Genomic DNA, 13,098 nt, shown 5'->3' on the forward strand with positions numbered 1-13,098 from the left:
GACTGCAATTATACAAATATTAATAAAAGATCATGGCTCTCAGATGCAAGAATGGACCAATCCAATATCTTTAGACTTTACAAAAGAAGACTTAAAACTGTGCTGCTCGGGGGGGGAAGGGGAGGAGGGGAGGTAGAAAAGTTGGGAGTGAAGTTGAGCCCAGGAAGAAGGGAGTGGTCGGAGGAAGGTGCTTTTAGATTTGTTCTTATTTCTCATTGTCCTGCTCTGATTTTGATTGGCAATATATTAAATTAATTTCCCTGAGTCGAGTCTGTTTTGCCTGTGACAATCGGCAATTGGTAAGTGATCTCCCTGTCCTTACTCTCGACCCAAGAGCTTTTCGTCGTATTTTCTCTCCCCTGTCCAGTTGAGGTGGGCTTGGTGGGCACCTGGCATCCAGCCAAGGTCAACCCACCATGGTTGTTTCGTGTGTGTACTCCAAAATACTATGCAGCTCACATCGCTATAGAGAGCGATGTAATATTTATTCATTTTTATGTAACAGATTCAAATGATATCCAGGATAAATGTGTCTTTGGCTGGCTTTTGTCGTGGTTTAACCCCAGCCAGCAACTAAGCACCACACAGCTGCTCGTTCACTCCCTCCCCAGTGGGAGGGGGAAGAGAATCAGAAGGGTAAAAGTGAGAAAACTTGTGGGTTGAGATAAGAACAGTTTAATAATTGAAATAAAATAAAACAAAATAATGATAATAATAATAATATTGTAATGAAAAGAAAAACAAAAGAGAGGGAGAGGAACAAAACCCAGGAAAAACAAGTGATGCAATTGCTCACCACCTGCTGACCAACACCCAGCCAGTCCCCGAGCAGCGACCACTGCCCCCTGGCCAACTCCCCCCAGCTTATATGCTGAGCATGACATCATATGGTATGGAATATCCCTTTGGCCAGTTTGGGTCAGCTGTTCTGGCTGTGCTCCCTCCCAGCTTCTTGAGCACCTCCTTGATGACAGAGTATGGGAAGCTGAAAAAGTCCTTGACTAGTATAAACACTGCTTAGCAACAACTAAAACATCAGTGTGTTATCAACATTATTCTCATACTAAATCCGAAACACAGCACTATACCAGCTACTAGGAAGAAAATTACCTCTATCCCAGTCGAAACCAGGACAGTCCTCAATTGTATTCTATCCCTTAAAAATTGTCTTACATTTGTAATGTATTTGCCAAAGGGCTTGGCTGCTTGTGTTCAATGCCTGTTGTCAAAAATAGCAAGAATGGATATTAGGTTTTGTGGGTATTTATATACTACTTGGTGTAATATAGAATACATTTTTAAATTGTTATTTTCTTTCAGATTCAAATTCTCATAAGTTTTCAAGTCAGGCCCAAGCAGCTCTCTTTCAAGACTTTCTATTAAGAGGAAGCAATTATAACAAACTTCAGATGCTTTGGGAGTCCTCAGAAAATCATAAGCAGCTTATTCTTATTGAAATAAGTGAAAACTTCGTAAATCTTGTTTTGAAAACAGTAAATTCCTGTTATATTATTGACATGTGAACTAGATCCAGCTAGTGGATTGATATTGCTAAAAGCTTGTCTGCTTTACTGCAGATGAGTTCTGTATTACTTTCTGATTCTGCACAGAAGACTAAACCCAAATTCTATCCATAGTTAAACTATAGAAGGTAGTTAGGCAGAACTGGACAGTAGTTCATGTACAGAAATAAGTAATAGAGTATACAAAAGTAGATCAAAGCAGTGTTGAAAAAAAATCATACCTATATTTCTGTATGAATAACTTTTTAGAAATATATATGTATATTTTTAAGGAGGCAGGAAGAGGGAAAAAATTCCACTGTTCTTGATGCTCGAGGGTGCAAGAGACTAGAAGATATCCGAGAAGGAGTACAACAATAATCAAAGTATTTGAAGTTTAATGTTCACTGTTTTTTCGGGTTTTTTTTTAGGACTGAGATGTGAACTCTGGGGGTTCATAAGCCATAACAGGAGGCCCAAGAGAAGACTTTATTTTCACTTTTTCAGGGATGTGTTTCACTAGCATTTCCTTTCTGTGCTTTTCTCTCTTTTTTTTCTTTTTTTTTTTTTTTTTTTTTTCCCTGACAGAGGAATCTTATAAACTAAGGTAATCAAGTTGTCCGTAAAATTTCAAGAAAAATAATAGATTGAAATTATAGTTAAGTAATGCAGTTATACTGTAGAACTTAGGAAGTGTAGTTTCATGTGACTTCTGTTCATAAAGTCACTTTCCTGTGTAGATCCTCTCATATCTCAAGTAGTATATCCTGCATTCTTCCTTAGTAGGGCTCCTACCTTGAGTGTTTCTCTTCTATTCCTCTTCCTATTTGAGTAAAACTCTGGCTAGCAGGTGATGTAATCACCCAAACCTGTTTCTTAGGAAATGCGGATGGAAAGAAAATACTTCTTGTAGGTAATCGATTTCCCTAATAGAAGAAAGAAATACCATGTTTTAAAAATTATTTTTCTGCTTATCTTCAATGTTAGCCCCATTCAAATTTGGTTGAAAGCAAGCTAACTAAGAAGAAATGTGTAGCAATGTAATATGTCATAACAATCAGTCTGTGGGAGAGAATATTTACATTTGAATTACAGCAATTAATTTGTTTTGAATAGGACATACCCAACCAATTCTATAGAGACCCTAGCAGTCTACATGAAATTCTCAGGTGCGTTCTAAATAAATTTTTAATGATTAGCCTTAGCCACTGGCAGCAAACTGGAGTTTGATTCTTGTTATACTCGCTTATTTTTCAATTTAGGAGATGTGTACGTACAAGTAGATGTCCACTTATATTTATAATCTTGGATAACTTCAGGGGAGATAGCAACCAGAGGTTACTATTCCCAAAAGAAATTCTAGAAGAGCTGTATATATCTAATGTTAGGTAAGATCTTTTATCTCATAAAAACTTGACGGGAGTAAATCAGAAGTCAGAAACTAATTGTGTGAGGGTTTTTTTGTTTTGTCTTTAAATGAAATTCAACCGTTTCAAGCCTGTTGCACTTACAAATATGATGAAGGTTCTTAATCAAATAGTTACAACAGAAGTTAGCATGGTAAGTTGTCAAAACTGATAACTTCTGTGCAGTGCTAGGACCAAAAGACTTCAGGCTTGTATATCTAAAACTTGTTATTGATGGTACTTGTTTGATCCTTGATCAAAACAGAAAAACCTCACCCAGAAAACAAGGAACAAACTGGAAAGAAGTCTTTGTTTTCAAGATTATTTCCAGTTGATCAGTGAGTAAGAGTTTGGTCTAAGTCTTGAAACAACTTCTGAAAATTATTCTATTACAGAAAACATATATATGAAAAAAATAGGAATAGAAGTCATTTTCAAGGTATCGATCAAAGCCAAAAGAGGACAAATCGTATATTATTCCACCAAGTCAAATATTGAGTGAGAGCTTGCAATGAACTCCATGTATTATTCTCTGTAATATTGCTATATAAAATATAGCTATGTGCTTAAATAGATTAAATGTTTAAGAGTTTGCAATATTACATGGTCTGAGCACATGGCTGGTGCTTACGTTTATAACTGGTTTATATCATTAGTGGGATCCCCACAGCCAACCCACAAATGACACAGATATTTTCAAATCTTGTCACATAACAGCACTTGTGAAGATTACTGATTATGAACTGATATCCTAATGGTTATGAACTGCAAAAAATCTCTGGGCTGGAATTTGACGATAACTTCACCAGAGTGAAGATACACGTATCCCTTCAGTGAAAGTGGCACTGAAGATGTGGGTGTTAATGACAGATTGGTTTCCAGCCATGAGGATGTGATATTTAGCTTGATGGTGAGGGGAGGGGAATCCTCTGAATTGGTTTAAAGAAAAATTGTCAATAAGCCTGACTTTCTTTTATTTCTGTAGAACTGCATCTAAAGATAGCAGTAGTTTCATTGATACTTGCATTGTAATTGGTTTTAAAAAGAAATTGTTTCTTTTTAAAACTTACTTAAGAAAGGGTGGTAAACACCGGGGGGGGGGGGGAATGGGACAGGACACGAGGCCAGGGCAAGTATGCCCCTGAGGGGACTGTGGCCCCTGGATAACCCATAGCAGAGCAGAGGAAACATAAGAAGGAAGAAGGAGCAGCGGAAGAAACAAGGGGGGAGGGAAACCAAGGAGCAGCAGAAAGAAACTGCTATGCCCTGACCGCAACCTTCTGCACCACCCTTCACCTCACTGAAGGGACTTGAGCGTAAGCTGCAGTGATAGGAAGGGGAGGGGGTGTGTGGGTGTGGGTGGGTGGGTGTGTGTGTGTGTGTGTGTGTGTGTGTGTGTGGAGGGAGCTGTCCAGAGTGAAGTTGAGCCTGAGAAAGGGGGAAGAAAGGTGTTTTCCCTAATGTTTGTCTTTGTTTCTCAATACCCAAATTAGTGATTAAATGTTTATGTTAATTGGCAATAAATTAAGTTCAGTTCCCCAAGTTGAATCTGTTCTGCCTGTGACAGCTGTGCAAAAACATTTTTGACTTACTGCTTTGGAACAGGAATAAAAGGGACAAAATATACTTTGCTGACTATGTAGGGGTTTTATGCCTATTATAATTTCAAAACTGGCTAATACCAATATATTACTGCTATGTATGTGTTGATGTAATTGAATGCCATGAGCCTTTTTTTTTTTTTCTTGATAGCTTTGTTATCAGTATGTCTTTACTGATGTCTTCTATGATGGACCCTTAATTTGAAAGGGACATTTCCATTGCCATGTTCATCAGTACTTCTCTATGTCCTTATCTCTGAAAATAGCATAGGCGTAGGCCGACTTAACCTTGGCAACACCTACAACCTAGATGGACTATCGTCCTCATCATTGTTTGGTTCCACTTGCAGAGCCTCATACCTATTATGCAAGGGCACCTGGGAAGGTGGGGTAGTCACAGAGTTGATGCACCTGCTGCGCTGGGCAGGAACTTGTCACCATTCCCCTCTATCCCTTAAGTCATTGCGTTCTGCCGGGTGGAGAGAGGATAGGGAATCCTCCATATCATGTGTCCTGTCTGCCTGACAGGTTTGTCCCAGGGATGGTAGGGTGCGGTTCCAGTAGTCGATGTCCCTCTCGGACTCCCTGATACTCCTCAACCTATTCACCTCCTCCTGGAGCTCTGTCACTAAGGTGAGGAGTCCCTATACCTGGGCACACCTCCCACAGGTGTACTCACTACTGCCATCCTATATTGGCATAAGAGTAGGGCACACCCTGCAGCCTGACACCTGGGTAGCAGCATGTTCCCATCAGAGCTCTGTCTGGGAAACTCTGTCAGTCGTGGCAGGTGCAGAGTTTAGAGAGGACATAGCCTTCTACCGAGTGGATACCATTGCTCCCTAGTCGATCCAGCAGAGTTACAGCACCCTTCCTGCGTGCCCTTCCATGAGAACTGCTGCACCACACCCTCGCTGCCACACCACGCCCTGGTCGCTAGCGCTCCCTAGGGGTTTCTTTTATAGGTGTGGGGGCTTGGCCACAGTTGCTCCTTGCCCCACTCTGGTCTTGTCAGCCACTCTTGCAAGAGCTGCAGCCTCCTAGTGGGTCTCTCCACTCCCCTGAGGGTTCCCTGGTTCAGGAAACCCCTGTACACTGTGCTAGAGCACTCCGCTGCGGATTGTGCTGGCACCAGAGATGCTCGCCATGGCAACTGAGTGCTAGTTTTGGTTACACCGCATTTAATAGAATGGATAATGGAAATTTTGGGGTTTTTTTATTTTAAAAAGGAAATTCTAAATTGAAAATTCTGCTTATTTTAGATCTCTTTATAACTGATCTTGTTTTCTAACTTGGCTTCTTTAAATGTGAGACAATATGTTTGGTTAGTATTTATGTATTCATTATATCTGCTTATTAGCTCCAGAAGAAGAAAAAAAAACCCCACAAAACTGAAAATTAATCTCTGCATGTTCCCTGTGTTATAGAATAACCAGAATACAATTTTGATCAGGTCAAAACAGAAGCAGTTTATTTCTATAGGAGAGAACACAAAGCAGCAAAGTAACAACCTCTGCTGATATAAACTCTGCCCAACTGGGGCAGTTACAGAGTTTATATACCTTTAGGTTATATGACTCTTCACCAAACCGTGTCAGATAAGCAAGACTATAATAAATCCCAACGAAGAGTGGTAACATGTGGATTACTTCATATAGGGAGGCTCCAAACAGTCAGATAAGGAAGCTCTAGATGGTGCCTCTTTTTTACAAATAATTCACTTCTTTGTTAATTAAATCATGTTGACTCAATGAGGCCATTAGGTCATGCTGCAAATATTTCTTAAATAGGGAAGTGTTAACTATTTTACTTCCACACCTGTTTTCAGGGTAAAGCAAATTCCCATGTTTTCTTTTGTAAATATTTTAGTACCTCATATTTTAGTATCTCTTATCAATCTTACAGAGTCTACTTCTGAACTGTCAAATGCAGAACTAAAGCAACAGCTTTGAGAAGCTCTAGGGGTTAGTAACAGTGCCAGTGTGCTGTTCTTGAGATCGGCATTTAATTTTAATGTAGCAAAGTAGAGCACAATGTTATTTTAGTATGGTGGACTGACCCTGGCCAGCAGCTAAGCACCCACACAGCTGTCTTCTCGCCTCACCGCCTTCCCCCCCAGCAGAATGGGGGAGAGAATAGGAAGAGTAAAAGCAAGAAAATTCATGGGTCAAGATAAAGACAGTTTAATAAGCAAAGAAAAGAAGAAAAAAACCTAAGCAATGCAAAGGCAGTCACTCACCATCTGCCGCAAGCAGACTGATGCCCAGCCAGTCTCCAAGCGACAGCCACCTTGGAAGATGAAGACACACCCACACCCCCTTCTTCTTTCTCTGCCCCAGTTTTATTCATGTCCAGGCCGTGTCCCCTCCCAATTTCTTGCCCATCCCTAGACTACTTGCTACAGGGGCAGAGTGAGAAAAAGAGAAAGCCTTGATGCTGTGCAAACACTGTTCAGCAATAGCCAAAACACTGGTGTGTTATCAACACTGTTTTGGTCACCAATCTAAAACACAGCACCATAGGGGCTGATATGAAGAAAGTTAACCCCATCCCAACCAAAACCAGTACATTTCACTAAAGATCTTGGCCAGTCCACAACTTTGGATGGATTCAGGTTCTCTAAATTAGAGTCCTAGTTGGAAGCCTCATTCAATTTTATGCCAGGGAATCACAGTGTGAGATTCAGTTTATTCTCTGGATTTTTAGCAAACAAAAATGGATTTTTAAAGATGTAGAGAACATTCAAGGGACTGAACTCCATATCTAACAGGTTTTCTTTTTTTTTTTTTTTTTTTTAAGCTTTTTGATTGAAAATGTGGAGTGTAAACAGAATGGTCTTGGGCTTTTTATCTGCATTTTTATTGAAAGGTAGTTAGTAACTCCTACATTTTCGTTTTACTGCAAGATAAGCATGCTGATGTCAGTCCAGACAGAGTTGCGGGGTAATCTCAGCTGTAAAAATAAATACTTCATCTGCACTGTGTTCTTTACCTCAGGATAGGTCATGGTTGGTTCTCTCACGCTCTTTCCCTTTCTCTTTCTCTCTCTCTCTCTCTTCCCCCTCCCTCCTCTGCCTCCCTGTCCAGCTGAGTCTTAAACGTGTCCAGCACCATGTCCAGCTGAGTCTTAAACGTGTTCAGCGTAGCGGAGTCAACCACTTCCCTGGGGAGATTATTCCAATGGTTGACTGTTCTCATTGTGAAAAATTTACCTCTCGTGTCCAATCGGAATCTCCCTGGGAGTAACTTGTACCCATTACCCCTTGTCCTCACCATGTGACTCCTTGTAAAAAGGGAGTGTCCATCTTCTTTGTAGCTCCCCTTTAAGTACTGGTACATGGTGATGAAATCACCTCTAAGCCTCCTTTTCTCAAGGCTGAACAAGCCCAGCTCTCTCAGCCTGTCCTCATACGGCAGGCTTCCCAGACCCTTGATCATCTTGGTGGCCCTTCTCTGGACCCCCTCCAGCCTGTCCACATCTTTTTTGTATAATGGGGACCAGGACTGTACACAGTGTTCCAGGCGTGGCCTGACAAGCGCCGAGTAGAGTGGGCTAACGACTTCTTTATCTCTGCTGGTGATGCCCTTTTTGATGCAACCCAGCATCCTATTGGCCTTCTTGGCCGCAGCAGCACACTGTTCACTCATATTGAGCTTCCTGTCCACCAGGACCCCCAGGTCCCTTTCCACAGAGCTGCTCTCTAGCCAGGTGGATCCCAGTCTGAGCTGCACTCCTGGATTGTGTTTTCCCGGGTGCAAGACCTTACACTTGTCCTTGTTAAACTTCATAAGGTTCATGTTAGCCCACTCTTCCAGCCTATCCAGATCTTCCTGCAGGGTGGCTCTCCCTTCCAGAGTGTCTACTTCCCCACTCAGTTTGGTGTCATCTGCAAACTTCATCAGGCTACACTTGATCCCGTTATCCAGATCACTTATGAAGATATTGAATAGTGTTGGGCCTAATATCAATCCCTGGGGGACCCCACTTGTGACGGGTTGCCAGTTTGAAAAAGAGCTATTTACCACCACCCTTTGGGTGCGGCCCGCCAGCCAATTCCTCACCCACTGCACAGACCACTTGTCTAGGCCATAACGCATCAATTTCTCCAGGAGGAGGCCGTGGGGAACCATATCGAAAGCCTTGGAGAAGTCCAGGTAGACAACGTCCACCGCTCGCCCCACGTCAACCGAGCAGGTCACTTTATCATAGAAGGCCACCAGATTTGTCAGGCACGATCTGCCCTTGGTGAAGCCGTGTTGGCTTTTCCCAATCATGTGCTTCATTTGACTCGTGATGGCCCCCAGGAGGATCCGTTCCATAACTTTCCCAGGGATTGAAGAAAGACTGATGGGCCTATAACTACCCGGATCCTCCCTTGAGCCCTTCTTGTAGATAGGGGTAACATTTGCCTTCCTCCAGTCCTCTGGGACATCCCCCGATCTCCACGACTTCTCGAAGATTATGGAGAGTGGCCCCGCAATGACATCAGCCAGCTCTCTCAACACCCTCGGGTGGATGGCGTCAGGGCCCATTGTTTTGTAGGGGTCAAGCTCCTGTAATAATTCACATACTAACTCCTTCTTCACTGATGGTGGGTCTACGTTTGGATCCTCCTGGATTTTCGTTCCCAACGCCTGGGATCCAACAGTGTTGGTAAAGACCGAGGTGAAGAAGGTGTTGAGAACCTCTGCCTTTTCAGCATTGTTGGTGACTGATTCACCTCTACTGTTTAACAGTGGGCCTATGTTTTCCTTCTGTTTCTGCTTGCAACTTACATACCTGAAGAACCCTTTCTTGTTATTTTTGACATCTCTGGCCAGTTCCAATTCAAGCTGAGCTTTTGCCTTTCTAACTGCATCTCTGCACACTCTGGCAATGCCCTTGTAGTTCTCAGTGGACAATCTTCCACTTCTCCATCTCTGGTACGCATCTCTTTTGGCTTTAAGCAGACCCAGGAGCTCGTGGTTGAGCCAAGGGGGCCTCTTGCTCCGCTTCCTTCCCTTTCTTTTATTAGGGGATAAACTGGTTTTGTGCTTCCAAGAGAGCATTCTTGAAGAACTCCCAGCACTCACTGGCTCCCTTATCCTCCATGGAAGCTTCCCACAGAATCCCTCCCAACTGAGCTCTGAGCGAGCAGAAGTTTGCTCTTCTAAAATCTAGAACCCTTGTCTTGGTGCTAACCTTCAGCATGCTCAGCCACATATACTGTGATCACTGCAGCCAAGGTTGTTACTGACCGAGTGTCCTGGTTTCAGCTGGGATAGAGTTAATTTTCATCTTGGTAGCCGGTATGGGGCTGTGTTTTGGGTTTAGGATGAGAACAATGTCGATGATACACTGATGCTTTGGTTCTTGCTAAGTAGTGCTAAGCTGTTGCTAAATAGGTGCTAAGTGGTGCTCACACTGGTCAAGGACTTTTCAGCTTCCCCTGCTCTGCCGGTGCACAAGAAGCTGGGAGGGGGCACAGCGGGGGGGGGGTGGGGGTGGGGTGCTGACCCAGACTGGCCAAAGGGCTATTCCATACCATATGACATCATGCTCAGCATATAAAGCTGGGGGAAGAAGAAGGAAGGGGGGACGTTTGGAGTGATGGCGTTTGTCTCCCCAAGTAATGGTTACGCGTGATGGAGCCCTGCTTTCCTGAGGATGGCTGAACACCTGCTTGCCTATGGGAAGTAGTGAATGAATTCCTTGCTTTGCTTTGCTTGCGTGCAGGGTTTTTGCTTTGCCTATTTAACTGTTCTAATTTATTTTACTTCAATTATTAAACTCTTCTTATCTCAACCCACGAGTTTTCTCCCTTTTACCCTTCTGATTCTCTCCCCCATCCCACCGGTGGGGAGTGAGCGAGCGGCTGCGTGGTGCTTAGTTGCTGGCTGGGGTTAAACCACGACACCGAGATATTACAAAGCAGGTTTTCTTGGTTTGTGAATAGCAGGTCCAGCAGTGCCTCCTTCCTGGTTGGCTCATCTAACATTTGTAAGAGGAAGCAGTCCTCTACGCATTCCAGGAACTTGATGGATGACATGCGAGCTGCTGTATTGTTCTTCCAGCAAATGTCTGGGTAGTTGAAGTCACCCATGAGAACCAGGTTCTGTTGACCAGAAGCTTGCCTTAGTGTCCCAAATATTGCTTCATTGGCTTTATCATCGTGGTTTGGAGGCCGGTAGCAGATGCCCACTGTAAGGTCCTGCTTGGAGATGACCCCTCTGATTTTAACCCAGAGGCATTCAATAGAGCACTCACAATCACCACAGTTGACTTTGATACATTCGAGGTTTTCCTTAATATAGAGTGCGACTCCTCCACCTCTTTTTCCCTGCCTGTCTTTGCGAAACAGCCTATAACCGTCCATCGCGATTCCCCAGTCATGTGAGTTGTCCCACCATGTCTCAGTTGCTCCTATGATATCATAACCTTCTGGCTGGGCACGGAGCTCCAGTTCCTTTCTCTTGCCTCCCTTGTTCTCTCTACCCTTTCTCTCTCTCTACTTGTCTCTTACCATTTCTCCCTCCCTCGTTCCCCTCTCCCTGCTCTCTTCCTCACTCTCTCTCTCTTTGGATCTCCTTCTCCTCACTCTTTCTGTATCTATCTATTAATCTTTCTCACTCTCTTACTTCTCTTTCTTTCTCTTTCTCCCTGCCTTTCTCTTACTTTCTATTCAGCTCTGTATTTTGCTCTCTCTTTCCTCTCATGGTCTCTCTATTTATATTTTTCTCCCTCTACCTTTCTCTCCCTCTCCCCCCCCCCCCTTTCTTTCTCCCTCCCTTTAAGCTCCCCCCTTCCTCTCACTCTCCCCCCTTCTCTCTCTCTTCTTCTCCCCCCCCCATAGGCCGCCCTCCATCTTTCTCTCCCTCCCTCCCTTCTCTCTCTCTTACTGTCCCTTTGTCTCTTTCTCTCTCCTGTTCTCTCTCTCACGAGTGCCATCTCTCTCTCTCTCATATCCTCTTTTCTCTCTCCTTCTTTGTATCTCCATCTCTCTTCCCTCTCTCTTCTTCTCCCCCCGTTATCTCCCTGTCTTCATTTTTCTGTCTCCATCTGTCTCCTTTCTCTCTCCCCTTTCCTTTTCTTTCCCTTTCTTTCACTCTCCCCCCATCTCTACCAACCCCTCTCTCTTCCTCTCTCGCTCCCTCTCACATTCTCTCTTTCTTTGCTCTCTCTAACCCCCACTCCCCCCCTCTTCCTTTGTCTCTTCTAATCTCCTTTCTCCCTCTCACTTCTCTCTCTCTCCCCCCTTCCATTCTCTCTCAATCATCTCCTTGCTTTCTCTCCTTCACCCTCCCTCCCTAACTTGCTCTCCCTCACTCACTTCCTCTCTCCCTTTCTCTTAATCTTTCTCCTCGTCTCTCAAATGGGCAAATGTGACGCCCATCTACAAGAAGGGCTGGAAGGAGGATCCGAGGAATTACAGGCCTGTCAGCCTTACCTCGGTACCAGGGAAGGTTACGGAGCAGATCATCTTGAGTGCCATCACACGGCACGTACAGGACACCCAGGTGATCAGGCCCAGTCAGCATGGGTTTAAGAAAGGCAGGTCCTGCTTGACTAACCTGATCTCCTTCTATAACAATGTGACGCTCTTAGTGGATGAGGGAAAGGCTGTGGATGTTGTTTACCTGGACTTTCGTAAAGCCTTTGACACCATTTCCCACAGCATTCTCCTGGAGAAACTGGCTGCTCATGGCAGCAATGATCTGGACGAGGGGATCGAGTGCACCCTCAGTAAGTTTGCAGATGACACTAAGTTGGGCGGGAGTGTTGATCTGCTGGAGGGTAGGAAGGCCCTACAGAGGGATCTGGACAGGCTGGATCGATGGGCCAAGGCCAATTTTATGAGGTTCAACAAGGCTAATTGCCGGGTCCTGCACTTGGGTCAGAACAACCCCCATGCAATGCTACAGGCTTGGGGAGGAGAGGCTGGAGAGCTGCCCAGCGGAATAGGACCTGTGGGTTTTGATCGACAGCCAGCTGAATATGAGCCAGCAGTGTGCCCAGGTGGCCAAGAAGGCCAATAGCATCCTAGCTTGCATCAGAAATAGTGTGGCCAGCAGGACTAGGGAAGAGATTGTCCCTTTGTACTTAGCACTGCTGAGGCAACACCTCGAGTACTGTGTTCATTTTTGGGCCCCTCACTACAAGAAGGACATCGAGGTGCTGGAGCGTGTCCAAAGAAGGGCAATGAAGCTGGTGAAGGGTCTAGAGCACAAGTCTTATGAGGAGCGTCTGAGGGAGCTGGGGTTGTTTAGTCTGGAGAAGAGGAGGCTGAGGGGAGACCTTTTCGCTCTCTACAACTACCTGAAAGGAGGTTGTAGCAAGGTGGGGGATCGGTCTCTTTTCTCAAGTAAAAAGCAATAGGACGAGAGGAAACGGACTCAAGTTGTGCCAGGGGAGACTTAGGTTGGATATTAGGAAAAATTTCTTCACCAAAAGGGTAGTCAAGCATTGGAACAGGGTGTGCAGGGAAGTGGTTGAGTCCCCATCCCTGGAGGTATTTAAAGGACGTGTAGATGTGGTGCTTAGGGACATGGTTTAGCGGTGGACTTGGCAGTGCTAGGTTAGCAGCTGGACTTGATGATCTTAAGGGCCTTT

The sequence above is a fragment of the Nipponia nippon genome, unplaced genomic scaffold, assembly GCF_047370975.1.
Source record: "Nipponia nippon isolate SJK-2023a ecotype South Korea unplaced genomic scaffold, ASM4737097v1 scaffold_33, whole genome shotgun sequence".
In the NCBI taxonomy this organism is placed as follows: Eukaryota; Metazoa; Chordata; class Aves; order Pelecaniformes; family Threskiornithidae; genus Nipponia; species Nipponia nippon.